The following is a 15087-nucleotide window of genomic DNA, read 5'->3' as shown; positions in this document are numbered from 1 at the left end:
GGGGGGGGGGGGGGGGGGCATTTTGAACAAAGCTTTTTTTCTTTTTTGTTGCACTGCATCCATCAATGATAGAAATGATTCTGCTTTTTACCTTGAAAATTTTCTGCATGTTTGTGATGAGCTTTTACTTAGCTTTTTGTTGATTTTGGTTTTGGGGGGAAAGAGCTGGAGAAATGGGCTGTGTGGCAGAATTTGTGCTGTGCATTTTTAGGTGACTTCAGTCACTGATTCAACACACACACAGACTCCCTCCCACATCCAAATCTGCCTCTTTGCTGTCCCCAACTTCCTGAACCTCACTTTCTCTCTGTGCCCAGGTTCCAGGACAAAGCATGAGCTCCTCCTACAGGCAGCTGGGAGAAAAGTAGGGCTCTCAAGCCACTTGGGAGATTCTCCCTCCAGTTTGGCCCAAATTAGGAAAAACAGTTTAATCACACACACACATGCAAAGCTTCCTGCACCTGAAGGGAACACTTGAAGTAGATAAAAATCTCCATTCCCACCACTACCTTGTTTAGTGATCCGACTGTTACTGTCCTTTCCTTCCTGTAGACAAATTGTCTTGTTTTAAAACTTAATAGTTGGCAGGACATGGCTCAGAATTGTTGCAGCATTCTCTTGTCTTTGCCTGGGACATCCACTGGGCATGTGCTTATGTTCCCTGACACTCTTCTTAGGTTCTCAATTATGAGATGAAGAAAACTAGGTCTCTGCCCTGCAGATTCTCACAGCCCGGTGAAGAAAGCCCTGCAGAGAACAGAGCCCAGAGAGTGGAGGGCATGAGGGTGGGCGGTGTGTGGCCAGGGGACCAGATGCTGAACCGCAGAGCCCACTCCAGACTTGTCGTAAGCTCCTCTTGTCAACCCTGGCTTTGCAAAACTTCACACAATGCAAATAATACCTAAGTAACCTGTGTACCACTAGTCCGTCCCCTGCTTCCTCAAACCCAGTAACCATCTGTCTCTGTGGTTACCTCAGAATATCTTCAGGAATGTCAAATGCATGGATCTTCCGCTCCTGTAGCATCTGTGACCCTGTCATTTTGCACCCATTAAAACCGTAGTATTGGATCGGGGATTTAACTCAGTGGTTCCGCTTTGCAAGTGTAAGGTCCTGAGTTTGATCCCTGGTAAACAAACAAACAAACAAAAACCCATAGTATTTATCTATCAGGAGGAAGGCACCACTACTTAGACATTTTCTAGTGTGATAGGGATGGTGGACTGATGACATGGTTGGCTTGGGAACCACTCGGGGCTGTTAGTAAAGCACCCTTTCTGCACAATTCCTGCCTTGGAGCCAGCTGGCTATGGATGGAATCCTCCGAAACTGAGCCCAATAAATCCTTCAAGTTGTGACTATAAGTTGTAACTACAAGAGAGCTGATTAATAAAACAAAACTTTGTGTTTTAACACAAAAGTGTTTACAGCTACCATCACCCCGTAGTCTGGAAGCAAGTGCTATGATGTTGCAAAAGAAAAATAAAATTTCATAGAAAGAGCAGAACATTTTAGAATGGCCAGGAGCCAGACACTGAAGAACTGACAATAGAATAAATCACAGAATGGGAAGAACTCAGAACATAGCGCAAGAAGATGTCTAACATGCTTTGGACTTGGTAATCAGGGAAGATCTGTGGGCAGGGATCAAGTATAAATGCGTCACCTTCTTCTCACCTTTGGGGATTAGAACTCGAAAACTAAGATAGAAATACTGTCTTACATGGCTTGGGTGAGTGGAAGCTTCGGTTTCATTTCCCTGAACTTTGGGGTTATTGTGTTTCAGTACAGCTTGGTATCCAGAAACAACCCAGACGAGCAATGGCTTAGGGGAGGCCTGAGGATGCCTAGAAACAAAGCTGCAGAAAGTCAGGGCCTCACAGGCGAGACGATGGCAGGATGCTGGCGATGGAGAGTGAATGCCAGCATAAAATCCAACAGACAGGTGGTTCCGTGACACTTGGGGGACCCCAGTACAGCACAGCAGTGACAGGAAGGACCTGGAACCTTCCAGTGGAGTCCAGGAGGCGCCGGAGAAAGGCCTTGGCCCCAGAGTCTGGGGTGTCGCTCTGCTGCTCCGAAGGCTCTTCTCCAACACCTGCATTCGGGTACATCATCAGGGGGCGGGAGCGGGAGAGGCCCGCAGACGGACTAAAATGGCTCTGCTGGGCGTTTCAGCTTCTCCTGGAGAACGCATTTAGCGTGGTGAAGGAGCTGGCTGGCTCTACCAGTGAGAGCTGACTTCATGCGCCTCTTCCCAACTCCTCCTTCAGAAACACTGTTTCGGTAGCTAGGAACTGGCCACCACGGGTGTAGTTACCCCATGGAAACTGGCACATGCTACAACTCAAGAGATCCTGCCCTCACGGAAGGTTGACGGTTGAACACCAGCCAGCGCATCATTATACGTATGCATGTGTGGACTATGTGTGCATTCACCAGAGAGTATTTCAGGCCAAAAGACACTGAGTTAAGTTTGTTAAGCATCCTCTCTCCTGTCGCACCCTACGCCTGCCCCAAATACCATTATCATTACCCGAAATGAAAATTTCAGAGCAAAGTGAGACCTGTTATTTCAAAGGGAAAAGTTACCGTTCTTGCACACAGCCATGGAGAATAAGTTTCAATCCCGCTCTGCGTAATGAGGAGAAATAGCCCTTTCGGGTCATTTCTGGAAATGTCAGCTTCTGGGGTCCCTGCCGTCACTCAGCTGGAGAAGCTTGCGCGGAAGAGTCAAGTTAACTCGCTGTTTCTCCCTCAGCGCTGCTGCTTGCTGTACGACGTCTCCAGCCTCTAGCTTTGCCTTTCTTCATTTATGGGGACAACTGCATCCAACCTAAAACGCCAGCGGTGAGCACAGAGAGCTCACTATGGGGCTGAATAAACAGCGACTGCACAGAGAAGAAAATGAGCCCTGTTGACCACAGCAGACGCTGCCCCACTGCCCCAGGCGGGGAGGAGAGAATCAGGGTGCAGCAGAGTGAGGTGTCACCCCGTGTTTACAAGCAGAATGTTTTCAGGTGACCTGTGGCCAGTTGTGGTCCCCTGAGGAGGTGGACGCCTTTCTGAAGAACTCAGCAGGACCTGAGGTCTCGGGTCACATAACCCCCATTCCCTCTCTAAGAAGAAATAAAATTCCCTCGCTGGCGCTGAGGCCGCCGGCCAGAGGGGCTTTCCTAAGACAAAAGCAGAAGGACCTGGAGCAGCCCACTCCCCGAATGCAAAATATTTATGTACAGAGCAACAGCAGCCCCAGCCCCGCAGGGAGAGCAAGGGTGAATATACAAGCGGGCTGAGGCTGTGCTTCCCCGAGAGACAAAAGAGGAGGTGAAAAATTCGCCCAGAGGTGAGCAAGAGCATGAAAGGCGCTTTTGATTTCCAATTAAGCGTGGCGTGAAAGGATGTAATCCCTGTGAAAAGGATGGAGGGGACAGAAAGAGGAGCGGTGCTTTAATATTTGCTGTCTACCTCTAGAACGAAAGAGGCTGGATAATTGCCCAGATTTCAGAACCTTTAATTAGCCACATCCCTGAGGACAAATTAAAGAACGTGCCAATAATACCTGTCACCCGGGTTCGAGGTCCTAGGAGCTGTCTCTCACCCTCTCTGTGGGTGTGGAGGAATTTTCCTTGAGATCTTCACACCCTGCTGCATCTAGGAGAAAAAGAGCAGCAGAAGACCGGATGGGCCCGCACCCTCTGCCTGGCCTCTCTCTCCATAGGTCCTGCTCCCCGTTCCCCCTCCCAGCCCCAGACACAAACACACCTCAAGCTACGCAGTAACTGGCAAAGCATAAAAACAAAACAAAAAGTGAAGGGCCTTTGGGGAAGGGTTCCAAGCAGTCACACTTACAATCTGCTTTAAAGGATCAGAGAGAAGAATGGTTGCCATGGCCCGGCCCTGCTACCCTTCGCATTCCTCCTTTGTTACAGTTCTTTGAAGATGTGACATGCTACTCCCGGGGCTGGCTTCCTTTAGTTAAGGTTTCAAGAGGCATGAGATAAGGCTTCTGTGCTCGAAATGGACACACAGATGGGAGCAAGGAGGAAGCAGATAAGATTGAGAGCTGGCACAATGGGAAGGAAGCCCTAGAAACAGGGGACGTAAGCCACACTCTGCCGTCTGCCTCCCACCAGCAAAAGTGAGTCTCCAGCTGCAGGTCTGGGGCTGTCGGCCTCTCCCTGCCATGAGATCGGAGAAAGTCTCCATTGTCTTTGCAATTAGGGAACTAGGCGATGGAGTTAAGGAAATGGGTCAGAACTTCAAAAGTCCTCAGGCAGGAATTCCTCTCTCACAGGGGCACAAACACAGGTCATCGTTGTCATTTAGTCCATCCGTGGACTTCAAAGGGACCCCGGACTTAAGATGCTGGAATTCGAGGGGAAAGCTGAGTCGGCCTCAATGACAAAAACCTCACACAGGACAAAGTGCTAACCAAAAAAAGAAAACCTTCTTAAAAAGCTAAAAACAGACCATAGTACCCATTTTGTTTCCCATTAACTCCTTGAGAACAAGGAGAATGACCTTGGTCTTTAGTTCTGTTGTGGAAAACAGAACAAATAGATACACACACAGGCACGCACGAACACACACACATACAGATCTGTGGAGAGATTTACTCTAGGCTTGGGTTATGCAGCTACACAGGCTGAGAAGTTCTGCAATTTCCATTGCAAGCTAAGAACCAGGAAAGCTATTGGTTTCATTCCAAAGACGGTAGAACTGAAGTGCGAATGTACGGCCAGGTCTGACTCCCAAATTCGGAGCCGCAGGATAGCCTGTGTGTGAAGCAGAAGAAGGCGGATGTGAGTGTGAGCTGAAAGGGAAGTCGGCCTTCTGAGCCCCGCTGAGCCTGGCAGGCCCTTGGTGCTTGGCTGATGGCCACCCACTTAGGGGAGGGTGGATCTTCTTACCCAGTCTGCCGATCATCAATGCCGAGCCTCATCCAGAAACTCCCTCAGGACACTCCTGGAAAGATGCTTGGCCAGAAATCGGGGCACTGCCCTAGCCCAGGCTGCTGCAGCATGGCATTCAGCCCCAAGGCACCCATCGTAGCAGCAGAACCCAAACAAGAATCCCGCCCATGTGGTTGGAATCAACTTGCTGCTTGCACTTGCAGGGGGAACAGGAAAGTTTCTGTCACAATATTCTTTCTCATTTGTGCACCGGCTGCCTTCAGCGATGAAGAGAGGGGAAACTTCAGCTTAGGATCCTGCTCGAGTTGAGGCCTTGGTCCACAGTGGCTGTGTGTTCTTGGTGCGGTGCTTCAATTCTGAGTATCCTCATGTGTAAAATCGGAAAACGTATAGTTCATAGTGGAATCTCTTGTGAGAATTAAGTGAAAGAACACCACTAAATGCTTTGCCTAGTTAAATAAGGCCGGAATTCCGCGATATGGTGATGCTGATGAGTTCCTACCAGAAGCTTTCCCCACTCCCTGCCCTTCCCACACCAGTTTAGATTCATCAAGAGTGAGAAAAATGATGTTTGTGCCTGCTGAGGACCTCTATGTTCACATCAAATGTCAGACAAGAATCCTTGAGCAATAAATAAAAATTTTAAAGGAAAAAAAGAATTCTTGAGAGAGTTCTGCTTCAAATCCAAGACATCAAGATCAAATGTGAGACCAGCAACGATCATCTTTGCAACTTCCTCCCACGCTTTCTTTCCCAGACTTCTTTGGTACAGTGATCGGATACTGGGGAGAGAAGACCCCTCACCACTGGCTTTTCTTCTCTGGTTCTTTTCTTCTAAGTAGGGCCAGGACTAGGTAAGGAAAATGAAGTATGTGGGGCCAAAGTCTAAGGAACCCCTCACCTCCATGTTCACTCAGGGTGATACTCCTTACAAAGGTGACATCAAAGGCTTCCTGGCAAAAGGAACAAAATGCAAAGAGCCAACACTCCCAAGCCTGAGACTAAGTAGGGCGTCAAATGGGGACAGGGAAAGTAGCTTCCTATGCCAGACTTAGAAACCTCAGAAGGCACCAGAGTTCCCAGCTCTACCCTCCTTGCCACCATCTCTAATTCCCTGGCATCTGTCACTGTCTCAGAAGTAAACACTAAGTCCAGGGAAACTGTTCTGCACCCCTTTGCTCTGGCCTGGAGGTGCCACGTAAGATTATTTCATTAGTCCTTCCATCCTAAGCTTCCCGACGTACTCTTTGGTAATGTCTCGGTCACATGTAACGCATAGAATCTATGCGTGATTGACATGTGATACTGTTTAATATATTTGTGAAAGACTTTATAAACGTTCAAATGCACTTTGAAACTCATCTCCTTAGGCCATATTATTATTCTTGTCTTCAACAGAGGGAGGCAGCCTCTTAATTTTGTCTCTTGGATATTTTATTGGCTGATGTCCTTGGAGAAAAGTTTCCCAGTGATGAAAAAAATATGAGAAAAATGAAAAAATGGAAATAAAATATTTGTAAATAGGGAAGGGAGGAGTGGGTGAAGGGAGGGCAGGGACAAGGGGAAAAATGAGAACCAAGACCTGTCATGTAAAGGTACAAGATCCCAATGATGAATGTAACTGTACTGTATACCTAAAAATGTACCAATAAACTCAATGAGAGAAAAAAAAAGTTTCCCAGTGATATAGGAAGTATTTAAGAACAGAAGGTAGAATATCTTTTTATTGAAAAAAAAAAGAAATAGAAAGAAGAGAAAAAGGTGCAAACACAGAGCTAGCAAAGATTTGTAAAGGAAATTCTACAATGCTGTGTGTGATCTAAACCAGGAATTTTATCAGTAGCATTTGGCTAGCTGGTGTTTCTAGAATAGCTAAGTTGTAAGAAATTTGCTGAAGTTAAAATGCCATATGAAAACATTTTTGTCTTATTGGGTGGAAAATGCACCCAGACCCTAGGTAACAGTGTTGGGAAATTTACCCCTTCCATCAGCGTTTGCAAAAGGTCAAAGCTGAAATATTTCATATTGCACTTGCCAAGAGCCTGCAGATAGATCAGAGGCTCTTTCTGAGCAATCCACAAATGAGCATGTTTGGGGCCCAGAACTCACAGGGGATATACACAAAATATTGTAAGAAAGCATATAAGTCCTTCTGTGTAGGTGGGCATTTTGTGAAGGAGGATTATAGTTTGGTCAGATGTCAACATTTAAGAACTGTTGTGAAACATCCAAGTATTTAAACCTAATAAATAAATATCATGTGTATAGTTGGAAAAATATTGTCTGGAAGACACAAGATCTAGCGGTTGGCGAAGATTCAAAGGAAAAACCATAAACAAAAACAATTAACTCCTGGTCAGCAGAGCTTTCTTAACTGTATGGATTTTTAAGTGCTGCTATCAAGTGATAGGCCAAGGTCCCTACATTTCTCCAAAGATTAACTACTAAGATACAGTCTGGAGCTACAGTGGGCTCTAGTTATAGAGAAAATACAGCTAAGGATGTGTACATTGTTTGGTGTAAAACTTTCAGGATGTTATGCTGTTACCAACACTGACATTTCTCTAAGGAGCCTTTAAAACAACACAAAAATTTGGCAAGGCAGATAGTTAGACATTTTCTTCTCTTAGAAACAATAAGAACATCTAGTTAAAGAAAGCTGAATGCCAAGTTTATAACCCCAGAATTTCATACTTCACCTTGCACAATATTCTCAAACCAAAAATGTGGCCAAGAAGAAGGTCTCAGTCTGTGTTGCTATACAAAAACCCCCAAGAAATGGGTAATTTATAAAGAACAGAAACTTTTTCCTCACACTTCTGGAGGCTGGGAAGTCCAAAACTGAGCTGCCAGCAGATGTTTGGAGAAGACTGGTTCTTCACAGATGGTACTAAATGTCCCTACATGGTGCAAGCTCACTTCCTCAAGCCCTAAACCCATCAAACCTTACACTAAGGGCATTGTCCACATCCTATGCTGAACACAATCACATTGACAATGAAGTTTCAACATATGAATTTGGGAGATACACTTAGACCACAGCGAAGGAGGTGATAAAACAGAAACATAGATACTCCCTTTCTGATTCTGGAGAAATACAAAGGTTAGTCAGCTTAAGGAAATTTCCCCACAGGATAACGACACACTTCTATTTATAGATCCAGTAATGATTAAAAATGGGCTGGATCTGAATTGTTAAATCCAATCTGTCTATATTTTAAAATGCATGAAACATTAAAAGACAGAAGGATTATATGGATAAGAAACACACATAACTTAATGATTCTTGCTCTGTATAGAAAAACTTTTTTCCTACTCCTCTCCTCCTAATTGTGAAAACCTTTGAAGGAGAAGATAGATGCCTAGTGTAAGTATTTGATCTGGGACAAAGCAAGAGTAAAATAAACAAGTAAAAACACAAAACACTACAATTACCAAACTTTTGCTAATTTTCTCTGTTCTTCACAGGGGTCAAGCGAAGTAACAGTGGCTTCTTTGATGAAGACACAAATGCATGGACAGAACCTGCAGAAAAGCTCCCGACTGACAGCCAAAATTGTGGGGCAATTTTTAAAAAATAGAAATGGGCACTCAGACGCACAGTGGGCATTTCATTGGCCTTCCACAGCAAAGAGCAAAGTTCGGGAAACTGAGGTGGCTGAGATTTTTAGGACAGGATGCCAGAAATAAGTAAGCTGCAGAGGTAAATAGTCTCATAAAACTATGTAGCGATGCTCACGGATATTTCACTAAATATTAAGCTGCACAAGCAGGAGTCTGTGAGGCTCATGTGTGAGAACAGTGAGGAGGGAAGACCTATCGAGAAGTTGCAAACGGACAACTCCTCTGGTCTGAAGAGAGCTGAGAGGATTCTGAGTTTGACCAGCAAGAGTCAGCGAACCTCACGGAACAGCCAAGGATTCAGTGAAGCTGCTGCAGCAAGAGGATAGGAGGGGGCGGAGATTTGGCTCAGTGGTTCCACCACTGCCTCGCCAGGGCCAGAGCTCAATCCTGGGTACCAAAAAAAAAAAGGACAGGAGGGGAATTTTGTTCCACTACTTCCACCCGTACATATACATATGGATTCCGCCAATCAGGTGAGAGTAGCTTTGCGGGAGGCCAGGAGAGAAATGTGAGCCCACCACTGGAGCAAAACACAGGCGAATGGACACCGTGAGAGAGGTAGGAAGAGCAGCTGCACTTTCCTACACCAACTCTCACCAAGGTGGCAGAGCTCAGGGCCAAGGAGACTCCCTGAGCCTGTGCTTCCCCCACAGGGGAAGGAGCAGGTTAGCAGGTGGGCACAGGGCTCCGCATCCGCTCTTTCTCACCGCTCCCCAGTACTGGTGATTCACGCAGCTGAGTGGCTGGGAGAGTCTGGGAACAGCGAAGACTAATTGCTTGGGTGTTAATCTGTCCATGTGACCCGAAGTAATACACAAAGCCAGTGTAGCCCCTGTAAAAACTCCAGTGATACTTTTCTCAGAAGTAGATAAAGTAACTGTAACATTCATATGAAACCACAAAGACCCTGAATAACCAAAGTAATCTTGGAGAAGGAGGAGAAGGAGGAGGAGGAAGAGGAGAAGGAGAAAGCTGAAGCTGCCACACCTGCACACTTCCTGGTTATAATTTCTGTTTCAAAGTCATAGTATAACAAAACAGTATGATATTAGCATAAAAACAGACACCAGCAAAACAGGACACAGAACCCAGAACTAAAACGATAAGTGTATAGTCAGTTAACCTTTAGCAAGTATGATAAGAATACCCATGGGGGAAGAATAGTGTCTTCCATAAATGCTGTTCAGAAAAATTGTATGTCTACACACCAAAGAAAAAACGAACCCTTATCTTACAGCATACACAAAGATCAACTAAAATGATTAAAAAGGACATTAACATAATGCCTAAAATCATAAAACTCCTAAATGAAGACAACCTAACGAAGAAATACATTGACATTGTTTTCAGCAATGATGTATTTTTTTCTTTTTTGGCTATGACATGGAAGGCACAGGCAACAAAATTAAAATAAACAAGTGGCTCTGTAGCAAAGTAAAAATTTTCCACATGGCAATGACAGAGGATGCACAACATATGCAATGGGTACTGTTTGCAAACCAGATGACTGATAACAACTTAATATACGAAATTTAAAAACTTATACAATTTAATAGTAGAAAAAGACCTTATTAAAATGTTCCAAGAAACCGAATAGACATTTTTCCAAAGAAGACACAAAAAATGGCCAATGGATATATAACAGGTTGCTTACGATCACTAATGGCCAGGGAAGTGTAAGCCAAAATGCAGTGAAATATTACTGTACACCTGGCATGATGGCCTTTATCAAAACCAAACCCCAAACAAAATGAAGACAAAAGTGAAAGCTAAGAGGTATTGGTAAGATAGTGGAGGAATGTGAAAATTTGTATATTGTTGGTGGAAATTTTAAATGGGGTATTTATCATGGAATTAACCACACAATGCAGTTTCCTCAAAAAAATTACAAATGGAACTATCGTGTGCTCCAGAAATCCCCCTTCTAGGTTCATATTTAAAGAAAAGGAACTCAGTATGTCAAAGAGGTATATGGTCTCCCATATTCGGTGCACCATTATAAGATGGAAATGTGTCTATTGACTGATACATTTAAAAATGATTTTAAAATGTGTGTGTACACACACACACATTGACCTATTAGCCTTAAGAAAATCCTGGAGAACATTACACTAAATGAAATAAGCTATACACTGGACACAAATTATATGATACCACTCATCGGTTACACCTAAGGCAACCTGAATCTATAGAAAAGAGAGTGGAATGGTGGTTACTATGGGTTAAAAGGTGGGGAAAATGTGGTAATGTTGGTCACAGTGTGCAACTCTTCAATTGTAAGTCAAATCAGTTATTGCGATATACTATACAACTTGGTGACTGTAGTTTATAGCAACGTATTGCTAAGAGAGATCCCAAATGTTCTCCCTACAAAACATGGTAGCTATGTGAGGTGACCATATATTCATTAGCTTGATTGTGGTAATAATTTCACAATGTATACATATATGAAAACATCAAATTGTAGCTCTTGCATGCACATTATCTTTGTTCAGCAATCACACCTCAATAAATCTAAAAGAAGAAACCTGCAAGGTAGTACTACACTAGCTAAAGTGCTTATGTATCCTCTAGAAAAGCACTTGTAAAGATGAAAAGCAAGACTTGTGAGGATGAAGTTAACGCAGAAGCAAAACAGCTGGCTCCCAGAAAAAATATGACTTTTCAGAGGAAGAACAAAATAATCCTTAGGTATTCAGCTAGGCAATAATTACAATACTCAGAATCCAGTAAAAATTACTAGGCATAGCCAATTGTGTTGTCACATGCCTGTAACCCTACTTGGGAGGTTGAGGCAAGAGATTGGGAGTTTAAACCCAGCTTGGGCAATTTAACAAGTTCAAGGCCAGCCTGGACTACACAGTGAGACACTATCTCACAAAGAAGAGTACTAATCATGCAAATAGGCAAGGAATAAGGATCTATAAAAAGGATAAAAATCACTCATAAGAAGAGCTTGAGAAATGATAGATTTTGTGAAATTATTAAACAAAGACTTTAAAATGTTATTTTAAATAAGCTTGGATATAAAAGAATCTAAACACAATAAAGAAAAATTAAAACTGCACTTAAGAGAATAAACACCACAGGGAAAAAACAGAGGGATACACTGAGAAGGCAGAGCAACAGGGAAATTTTAAACGGAAGCACAGAGATGTAAAAGGTGAAGCAAATGTAAGAAGCTTACTAACCATGGAATAAAGCAAGTGATCTGAAAATATAATCCACTATCTGACATTACAGTGCAGTCCTGGTTGGTCCAATAAGGCAAGAAAAAGAGACAAAAGGATAACATATTGGTAAGAAAGAAGTGAAAACATTTTTATTCACAGACCAAAGAAAATCCCAACTAACCAAAAAACCCAAAACAAAACTACTTGGTAGTGAGTTTAACAAGTGAATAAATAGGTAATTCTGTGTACAAAAAAATATATATATTTCCTTATCTAGCAATGGATGCTTGGAAAACGGAAACATTTAGGTGTAAGAGTCACAAAAATTATACAAAAAATGAACATCGCTAAAAGAATATTGTTAAAAGAAATTAAGTGAATGAATAAATGTATTACATCACGGATCAGAAGATATAGTATGTGAAATGTAAATTCTACACAAATTATAACTTTGATAAAAATTTCAGCAGGCTTTTTTCTTTATTAGAAATTGATACAGTGATTATAAAATTTGGTCAGATATGCCAAAGCCATAGAAAAGTCACAATGATTTTGAAATACTGATAAAGAGGACTTATAATTCCTAATTTCAAAACTTATTATAAAGCTCTAGGAGTTAAAAGACAGCAGCACAAACATAAGCATTTCAATCCAGCTCATTGGGAAATGGTACAGGTCATTGGGAAGCAAAGGTTTTGGAGAAAGTTTCTTGAAGCAATTTACTTAAGTAAATAACAAGAGTATTCTTTTTAACAAGTTGGAAGAGGAACTGAACAACTACCTAGGGAAAAAAGTAAATACCACAACACTTCAAACTGTGGATAAAAATAATATGAAATTTATTGCAATTAAATTAAAAAAAAAAAACTAAAAGTACGGCTGGGGATTATCTCAGTGGTTCTGCTACCTGCCTTGCAAGGTCCTGAGTTCAATCCCCAGCACCGAAAAAAAACAAAAAAATAAATCAAAACAAAACAAAAAAACACTAAAACTATGCAATTCCTAGAAAAAAAAATTGGAGAAATCTTTGTACTCCTTGGGCAGCTGTGAATTCTTTGATTACAAAAATCACTTTCATAGAAAAAAAGACTAACAAATTAGAACTTTATCAAAATTAAAACCTCTTTAGAAAATAAGAAGGCAAGATGCAGACTTGGAAAAGAGTATTTGCAACTTACATTACAATATCTTACAAAAGACATCTCCAGAATATATAAAGACCTTTTACATGTCAGCAATAAGCCAAACTGATCAATAAAAAGTTGGCAAAATGATGATACTTCATAAAGGAACATATTCAGATGGTCAGAGAAGAAAGATGGTTTTCATTGTTATTCATAAGGAGTGCAAAATAGAATCACTGTGAGATGTCACACACATTCCCTAGAATAACTGAACTGTAACAGACTGACCATACCACAGGTGAGCAAAGATGCGGAGTCACACACTGACAACGGGGACACTGAATAAAACAACTGCCTGGGTGTCAGCCTGACAGGTTCTTCTGTGGTTACACACATTACTGTGTGAGCCCATGCACGTGCAGGCGCAGGTCCTCACAAAGGTTTGCACACAACCTGCACACAATATACGTGCATCAAGAGGTTAATGATTAGTGCAGTGTGTTCTATTCACACCGGAGATAGTTATTTAGCAATCAAAAGGAATTAACTACTAAAACAAAACACTCAGCAGGCTCTACAACACTGCGTGACTCCATTTATATGTAACTCAGCTTCAGATCAAATAATTGCATGGTCATCTGAGTCAGGATTAGAGGACAGGACTGGCTGAGAAAAAATTAAGTGTAATGGAAATATTTTTATTTTATTGTGCTGGAATAACCAAATACATCTCTCAAACCTCCTTAAACTGTATAAGGATATTTAGATAGTTTCATTTTGCATAAATTTTACCTCAGTAAAAGTGATAAAACAAACAATTACACAAAGCTTATTTATAAGCTGTGAGAGCAAAAATAATAGACAACTTAGTAACCAGAGATTTTTAGAAATACAATCAGTGAGATAATTTACATCAGGAACAACAGCAAATATTGATTAGCCAGTCTATGCCTGTGTCTTACTATTTTAAAAGAGGGGTCGTAGAAAACACCTTTGCCTGGGATTGCTCTGAGGTCAAATTAGCAAATTTATGTGAAGAGCAGAAAATTGATCCTGGCAGATACTAAGAATTAAATGAAGATTAGTTATAGTTATTTTTGTTATTACCAACAGTCAGAAACTCTACTAGGCTCAGAGGGCAACGCTATATTGGTCATTTTCCTGTCATTGGGAAAAAAATGCCCAATACCTGCAAGTTGAAGCAAAAGTGGTTTATTTTGGCTCATGATTTTAGTGGATTTAGTTCATGGCTGGCTGGTTCCAAAGCAGAAATGTCATAGTGAAAGGGCAGGGACTGTGCATTGTGTGCTCTTATTCTAGAGCAAATACCTCCTAGCATTTAGGAGATTTCAATAGTGAAGGAAAAACTCATGAACTGGTGTTTATTTGTGGGTGTTGTAAAAGAATCAAATTTAGTCTCAATTATCACTTTGGTTAGCAAAAAAGGCTACTGTCCTCTTCTCATCAAAGAACTTAATTCTAAGTCCTGGAGGCTTGGGTTCACAGAAATGCTCCTGGTGACCTGAATTGCTCCGGGTTTGGGGAGAGAACATATCTTCAGAAACGAGGAGACAGGCAAGATTCTGGCTTCTGGGGGGATGAGTTTCCCTCTTCCAACTATCATAAAAATTTCTTCCTCACACGGACACTGAAGGGACCCTTTTAGAGTAAATCACAAGTTAAGAATGACAAATTATCTTTCTTTATTGCAAAGCACTGCTCCGTCATGAATAAATGCAACATTTTCTTTATTCATTCCTGTTGATGGACAGATAGGCTTCCTCAGTCGGGAACACAAGATTCGATACTGCATACTTTGGCCTAGGAGAACCCCAATGTACAAATAAAGAGCAAAATAAAACATAGATGACAGCAATTAGGATGAGAGATCTTTCTCAAAGGGAAAGGGGATCAAGAGATGGAAAGAGGGGAGAGAGGAGGGAGAGGCAATGAAAAAGGAATTAACACTCACCAACTCCACACAGGGAACGCAAACATTATGCACTACACGCGTGCACTAGGAAAGAAAATGACATGGAAGGAAAAACAAGATCGACAGATTATGTTTTTTGAAACTTCCAAGTACAGAAGACCATAAAATTAAAGAAGCAAAATAACAATGAAAACTCATTTTTAGTCCATATATTTCCCTATAGAGAGAAAGTGGATAGGGAGGTGTAGGAACATCCATTTTCAAGGCCTCTGCTCTTAGGTTTCCCAGAGACTCCCCGGTCAGACTTCTTCCTGGAA

The sequence above is a fragment of the Fukomys damarensis genome, unplaced genomic scaffold (genome assembly GCF_012274545.1).
Source record: "Fukomys damarensis isolate Sample0158 unplaced genomic scaffold, DMR_v1.0_HiC HiC_scaffold_5, whole genome shotgun sequence".
In the NCBI taxonomy this organism is placed as follows: Eukaryota; Metazoa; Chordata; class Mammalia; order Rodentia; family Bathyergidae; genus Fukomys; species Fukomys damarensis.
This window is presented reverse-complemented; position numbering follows the sequence as displayed.